Source organism: Myotis brandtii, unplaced genomic scaffold (assembly GCF_000412655.1).
Source record: "Myotis brandtii unplaced genomic scaffold, ASM41265v1 scaffold115, whole genome shotgun sequence".
Classification (NCBI taxonomy): domain Eukaryota; kingdom Metazoa; phylum Chordata; class Mammalia; order Chiroptera; family Vespertilionidae; genus Myotis; species Myotis brandtii.
Genome location: NW_005353967.1, coordinates 3,389,215 through 3,397,312, shown reverse-complemented (window position 1 = coordinate 3,397,312; position 8,098 = coordinate 3,389,215).

Sequence of the window (8,098 nt, the reverse complement as noted above, 5' to 3'; positions counted from 1 at the left end):
TGGACTCAATTATTGAGGTTTCCTGTCACCCTTAATCACGCCAGCCGCCCTTGAAGAATATGTATGCCTTTTCTCAGTCCAGAAATTGCTGAGTGATGCCTGGATTAGAGGGGTGGATGGGACCAGATGCCTCTGTATAATGGGGGAAACAATATAGCTTTCTTCCTAAAATGACCCCACAAGAGTGACTGGAGGTCACTTCATTAGATAGTTTAGTATGAAACAAGGCAAAACTTTTTACCCAACGTACGTACACATACACCATTCAAATATCCATCTTTAATTATTATAATGATTTAAGAGAATAGATTTCACTTCAGAGGAACTTAGTTGAGGCATTTGTTTGTAAGAGCACTTCCCCCTCCATGGAGCTAGAAATACTGTGAATGTGGCGATGAACAACCCCTCTATCTCCAGCTCCCAAAGTGTTGACACAGATGTTTGGCCAATCATTCATAGCAAACAGCTATTCCCATAAAGGCTCAGATTAGTTGGAATTGGCACACATTTCTTTCTTCTGTGAGCCTCAGTTGATTATAGATGATGTTTTGTTAGAGTGTATCCATGCAACATCATAAATGATGTAAAACCCAAGAAAAACAGAAACTGCACGCCAAAACCAAATTAAATACACATCAGAAAAAATGCAAGCTTGATTTGGGTTGAGGTACCATGATGCTTGCCTTGGTCTTATTGTTGCTAAAATCTCCAGGAAAACTATAAAAAGCAACCCTGACATTAATATCAATTTAAAGATGATGCGGTTGCCAACATTTATTCAACACAAAGCTCAGCCGGCTGTATCATCTCCAGCACGACCTATAGTGGCAGCAATTGCAGCCTCCACAAGCGATGAAAAATGGCCAATGCAGACAAGGCGAGGAAGAGCCTTCTTCTCTGTGTGAGTGCACTGCAACTGCCACTATTTCTCTTGTGGGCAGGACAGACTTGCTGGGAGTTGGATGCAGAGTTTGCTCTCTGGGAAACAGTTTCAAAGTCTCTTGCTGCACTTTCTTCCTTTCTCCTTCCATCTATGGACACCAGAGATGCATTCACTCCTCACACAGATCCCTGGAAATCATGTTGAATTACATAAGGTTAGTTCTGTAGCTTCTTTGGAATCTGACCTCCTTTGTCTTATTTCCCTGCTCCCCACAATCCTGAGAATGGGGTTCAGGAGAACCAGAGCAAGGCCAAAGCACAGCTGAGCACTGGTTACTCAACCAGGAAGGAGGTCACTCATCTCCCATTATAAAAGGCATGCATCGGCTTGTTAAATGCCTGCTACTGAGAAGGATCTTGCCTGATGCTGGGGAGGGAGAAAGACCAGGATGTGAAACGGTGGCATAATCTTTGCCCATAAACATGGATGCCAGGAAACAAAGTCACAGCAGGAAAGCAGATGGATAGTTTGGAGAGTTGAAACTCCTGGATATCAGGCAGGGCGATAACCACTTCCCTGGCAAGAAAGTAATTGACATCAGGTGAATGGAGAAAAGGCTGAATGTGCTTCCTCCATTGGGGAGGCTGATCCAGAAACATGGTGTGAACACAGAGGACCCACCCATTCTACAGCTGTGGTCACTGCCCATCACAGTGGTGCTTCTTTGGCAGAAGGTGCGACTGTCAACCACCCTCATGGTCTTACATTGAGAATTTCACCCACATGACAATATGGCACCTTGCAGAATCTTATGCTACCTCTTCTATTTCACAAACACTAGTCAAGCTGCTTCCACACAGAGTAATTTGGTCCACTACCCTCAACATTTCTACTGTGACATATCTCCATATATGTCACCCTCGCCAAGGAACAAGAGTAACATGCTCTTTTCTGTTAAACAAAATGCATCCGGAAGTGAAGAGAGGGGAATAGGCAAGCCCGCAAGTATTGAAATGAACTGAACTTATGAGTGAGAACCTGTCTTAGTTCTTGGCTTAAATGGTTAAGCCTTCTGAGATACTAGGGAAGTTATTCATTCATTAATTTTCCAAAAATTTGAGGGACTACCCCACGCCCACACAGAGGCCCCTTCTTGTCTTTGGGACTCCTGCCCCATCAGACTCACCATCTGTGGTGGAGGGAAGCCTCTCAGGAGGAGGCATTTGAACAGAGACCCAACCTAATTAGGTGAGCCGCTAAAGCAGTGGTTCTCAACAGGGAAGCCTCTCAGGAGGAGGCATTTGAACAGAGACCTGACCTAATTAGGTGAGCCGCTGGGGAACTTCCTAGAGGGGCGTGCTCCAGGTGGGGGGCCAGGGCCTGAGGAGACCTGCAGGTGGGAAGGATGTGGCATATTCTGTGAACAGCAGGAGTGAAGTGCTCTCGGTGGCCAAGAGTAAGAAGAGGCAGCATTTGCAAATGCAAGTCTACAGGCCATCATAATATGAATTTTACTTTAAGCAAAATGGGAAGCTTTTGGAGGTGTTTGAGCAGGGGCATAGCATGATAGTATTTAGGTTTTGAAGTCATTCCTCAGGCACCTGTGAGGAGACTAGATATTAGATATTAGTGGGGAAAAGGGAAAGAGCAGAAATTCTGGGAGTGGATCTTCTCCCAGTGATCTGGGGAGAAGAAGTGGCCTGGCCAGAAAGAGAGGCCAGAGGAGGGGAAGTCCACAGAAACATTCTGCCATTGCATTTGAGCTCTGAGGACATGAGAGACCCATAGCTGCCTCTCAAGCGAGGTCTGAGGAGGGCAGAGCTACTGACTGAAGGGCAAGATTTCAGGAATGCTCAGGTAGACGTGGGAAAGACATGTTTGTGATGCTCCTGGGACATCCTCTGCCGGAAGCCAATTCCAGCATGACAGCAGGGCTGAATCATCTGGAGTGGCTGAAGGGCATTTCCCCAAACCTGAAAAGGATGCATTAAATTGATTGTTTGCTGCCAGACAGCTCAGGGCATCTTAATCTACAGGTTATTGCCTCCTACTGGCCAAAAACCTGAACAGCCGAAGTGGATTCTTCCAATCGGACAATGGACTCTGTATAGAACCTGACCCTTTGAAGTGTATATCTCCACCTCGCCTCAGGACAATTTGTGTTAATAAAAAGCATGGGGTCCTGAGATGAGGAGATCTTAGTTTCTTAAGCTAGGCTCCTCTGACCCCCAAATGCCTTTCAAAATTATGCTTCGTCTCTGGACTCCTTATTTAAGTTACACACAGCCCCTTCTCCAGATTGCTGAACCCTTTTTAATGCCGGAACAAGAACCCCGGCAATCTTCGTGGGCATGTTGAAGGCTAAAACAAACAGGGACATGTCCGAAATAGCTCACCTCAAAGCCACCACCGGTTCTCTAAAATCTGCAGCTGTCAACAGGATGAGATATCGCATTTGAGGTGGACCAGCAAAGTGTCTGCTTTCTCTCTCTCAGAGGACACCGGAGCATTTCTACAGGTTTTGTTCAGTGATTGAGCTCAGGCCTGAACAGCCTGTCATTACAGGGCTGGCACATGTACTGAAGGGCAAGGGGACCACTGAAGCCCCTTAAGACCACCTCCATGTTCTTTCCCACACACTGAACTGTTGGATAAAGTTGTTGAGAAGAACTGGAATGCCCCCCAGATATTCTACAATTTTATTTCTCACAGTGGACTCTCAGCAGTATGATCAATTTAGAGTCCCTCTTAAAGCAAGCCCTAACATGGTAATTGTACGAGTATGATGTTTTCAATTACACATTTATGAGCTGGCGTTTCTCTTCCAACTTACAATTCTTCTCTCTCATCACTCTCCAGTTGTTCCTGATCTGCATCCCTTTCTCCTCCTCACAAGACAATCATTAAACTGCTCCAATCACCAGGAAATGGTGGAAAGAATGAATGAGTTTGGCTTTCAACATGCCTAAGTAGACAGTTGGGAAGTGGCTGAAAATTAAAACCAGGCAGCTTAATGATACTAGCGTGGCCTGCTTGAGAAAATGAGCCCAGCTCCCAGTCCCGGGGTGTTGAATCTATGACATCAGAGCTCAGAGAGAATGGCTGGAGATTGGTGTCCTTGGTGACAGCCCTGATGCAGAGGAAGCCATGCAGTGGGGCTTGTCTCTCTAGCCCCAAAGGAAGCCAGCTTGGTGCCTGGTGGCAGCTTTCTCCAGTCAAAGAGAAAATGGGTGGTTCCTGCAGAGATGAGTTTGGCGCTGAGATAGAGCGGGATGGTCCTTTAGCATCTTCCCAGGGTTCCCCTCTCTCCCCAACACTGGCTGAAAATGGGGAGCTGCAACCAACCCATAGCCAGGGAGTTTAGTTTGGGTAATTTTTTTCACCTGGTAGATTTCACTGAAAACTTTACAGAGTGACTTTTATAGACTTGTAATCAGGAACTCAGAAAGTGAGGTCAGGTGTAGCTGGGGAAACCATGGCTTGGAGTGCAACGATGTGGCAGTCACATTAAAAGGTTTCAATCTGGGGGTCTGGCGTTGGTAGTTTCTCTCAATTTATCATCAAGGGCAAACAATGTGTTTATATTAACATCTCATAAAGAACATTGTGCCATGATAGTTAGTTATTATATTGCCCCAAATGTGAGCATTGTAACAACCATGGACAACAATGAAGCTTAGAATGGACTCTCTTTAAAATATTCATTAAAAGGCAACCATGGAGACACCATACAGATTCTTTCCATCACAAACAACAGCAAGGAAAGCAATTATCCCAAACATGGGAAGAATTTTGCCTGGTTGTCAGCATCTTTGGGATGTCTTTGGGGTTCTCGTGCATTTTACTAACTAACTAAGATCAAATCTCTTCTGATTTATTTTTTATTTCCACAAGCACACATGGGCCATCTTAGCAGCACAGAAATTTCTAAAGCCAGTGCAACCCAACATGAGTGACTGTGGGAAGCAGAATTCTAAGATGACCCCCAGATTTCTATCGCTCCCCCAGAGGCCATGGTGTGCACAAATCATCCCCCAGTTATTCAATCACACTAACCTAAGTACTGCTGAGATTGAGTCTTGCAGATGAAAATAGGTTCAAAATCAGTTGGCTTCAAGATAGATTATTCTGGGTGAACCTGACCTAATTAGGTGAGATGCTAAAGGGATGGAGAACTTCCTGAAGAGATTTGAAGCATAAGGAAAATTCAACATGAGGGAGGTTCCCTGTTCCTGGCTTTGAAGATGAGGGGACCACATGGTAAGGAATGTGAACAAACTCCAGCGCCTAAGGTTCTCAGTCTTACAACCATGAAAAGAAATTAATTCCACCAACAACCTGCCTAAGTTGGAAGCAGATTCTTTTCTTGAGTCTCCAGATAGGAAGAAAGCCTGGCCAACACCACAGTTTCACTGTGTGAGACCCTGAGCCAAGAATCCGGCCTCACTGTGCCTGGCCTTCTGACCTGGAGGTCTGTGTGGTAATGCATGGCTGTTGGTTTACACCACTAAGTTCTCGGTAACTTTTACACAGCAAAGGAAAGCTAACAAAATCTGTTATGCAATCAATAGATGCAGATTTCCTAAGCAGGCTCCACTATCCCACAGCCCCAGACACCAACATTCTCAGCAAAATGGGTCAATAATGCTGATCCTCCATTCCTCTTCTGGGAATGGTGAGGACTGCTGAGAAAAATGCCTAAAATTCCGTTGGAAAAATAGAAAGCACCATCTAAGGCAGAGTGGATCATGTTCCTGTTGTCAATGATTATATTTAACTAGAGGCCTGGTGCACAAAATTCGTGCACTGGGGGAGGGGGTTCCTCAACTCAGTCTGCCCCCTCTCACAGACTGGGAGCCATCAGGGGATGTCCTACTAACGGCTTAGGCCTGCTCCCCACAGTCTGGCCTCTGGGGGAGGTGACCGAGCTGATCAGGGGAAGGTGCCAGCCCCATCACCCCATTGCTGCTGCCACTGCCAGCCACCGCAGCCGCCAAGGCGTTTTCATCAACACAGACGCCAGTCCCTTCACCACGAAAAAATGACAACTTTCTTTAGGCATTTTCAAGATTTCTCTTTCATAAGATATGACATTTCTTTCTTTCTTTCTTTTTTTATCCTCACCTGAGGATACATTTCCATTGATTTTTAGAGAGCTTGGAAGAGAGAGGGAAAGACAGAGAGAAACATCAAAGTGAGAGGAACACTTTGATTGGTTGCCTCCTGCATGAGCCCTGCCTGACCTGGGCCCCGGCCAGGGAGGAGCCTGCAACCTAAGTACATGCCCTTGATCAGAATTGAACCTGGACCCTGTGGTCGGTAGGCCGAGGCTCTATCCACTGAGTCAAACCAGCTAGGGCAGGATATGACATTTCTTAGCCCCTCCAGCAGCGGACCTTAGTTTTTTCCTCCAGGAGTATGGTGAAAAAACCCTAGATCACCTTCTGGGATTCTTATTACCCAAGTTTCCAAGAACACTGTGAGTGGCAGCATACAGGGAGCTTAGCCAATGAGTGGTCAGAAAAGGTGTTTCCTTTGCAGTTCACATTCAGAGGCCCCCCTGCATTGTGTCCGCTGGGCTGGGGGTGTGCTGCCTGCCCAGACGCCCTTCCTCTCTCCGCAGCTGGGGCGCGGGACGCTATGGGCGCCGCCATCTTTGTGATGGAGTGACAGTTGGCTTGCATATCACCCTTTTATTAGATTAGATTAGATTATAGCTGTCTTCATTTTTGCTTTTGGAGATGTTTTGTCCTTTTCATAATTTTGCTTGAAAAATAATAGTATCAGGAAAATAGTCTTTCCTGGCTGCAGGGCTTAGAAAGTTGGTGTTCACTGGCTGTTCGTTGTTGTTTCCTGGAAAAGGTCTAGTAACCATCACATTCTTAGAGAGTCACAGGATAGTAGCAGGTTGAAGGCCTGGAGAAGTTCTGCTACAGGGAGACTTGCTTAACAAGACTTAACTGGGCATTTCCCAACACTGCTGTTCCAAAAAGTGCTTTCCTCCATTCTAATAAATCTCACGGGACTCGAGGAACCCAGTTTGAGAAGACTGGTTCAGAGTTTAATAACAAACAACAACAATAACAAGAAAAACACTCAACAAATAAATGAATATCTGCCCACTCTCCATAGCAATCCAGCCATGCTGTGTCCTGAGCATATGAGAGCCTGCACCCTCATGAGTGTGGCAGGTGCTTTTGGCCAACACTTGGATGTTCCCCTATGACCTTGGACCTAAACATTCCCAGACACTCCAGGCACAGCAAAAGGAGGTCTGGTAAGAATATTTAAGACAAGTGGCTTCACTACATAGAGGGAAATTTTATGGCTTCAAAATGCTCAGTAAGAAAGGAAAATAATTTTGAATAGGAAACACGTGACCTGATAAGAAAATGAAAAGTCACTGTCCTAAAAAAATGAACACCTTTTCACTTATCTAAATGCTACATAAATAGACTCTCAACCAGTTGCACAAAAAAAGCTGTGACTTTTTAAATGAGATCTGGTCAGCCAGATAAAGTGTATTACATATCAACAGTGATTTACATGTTATGGCCTGGGGCCAAGACAAGAGGAAGATCAAGAGAATAGAACAGGCAATCCAAAAACATTCTCTCCTGTACAGGCACTTCACATCTGAGCCAAAGGACTTTCAAAGATGAATTATTCAACAAATAGAGTCAAGAAAACTGGCTAGCTCTTTTTTTGTTGGGGGGTGTGTGTTATATTTTCAACTCTCCTCTTATTTTAAAATGAACTTTAAATGGAATAGAAATTTATGTGAGAAATAATAACCTCTAAATATAGTAGAAGAAAGCATAGATAAATATTTAATCCTGGGGTTAAGAAATAATTTAATCGCAAAAGTGAAACCATAAAGAAAAATACTGATGGGCTAGATCAGTGATGGCGAACCAATGACACGCGTGTCAGAGGTGACACGCGAACTCGTTTTTTGGTTGATTTTTCTTTGTTAAATGGCATTTAAATATATAAAATAAATATCAAAAATATAAGTCTTTGTTTTACAATGGTTGCAAATATCAAAAAATTTCTATATGTGACACAGCACCAGAGTTAAGTTAGGGTTTTTCAAAATGCTGACACGCCGAGCTCAAAAGGTTCGCCATCACTGGGCTAAATTATATATAAATTTCTCTTATAAAGAAAAACTAAATGAAAAGGTAAAGGGACCTTGAGAAAAATATGTCTAAC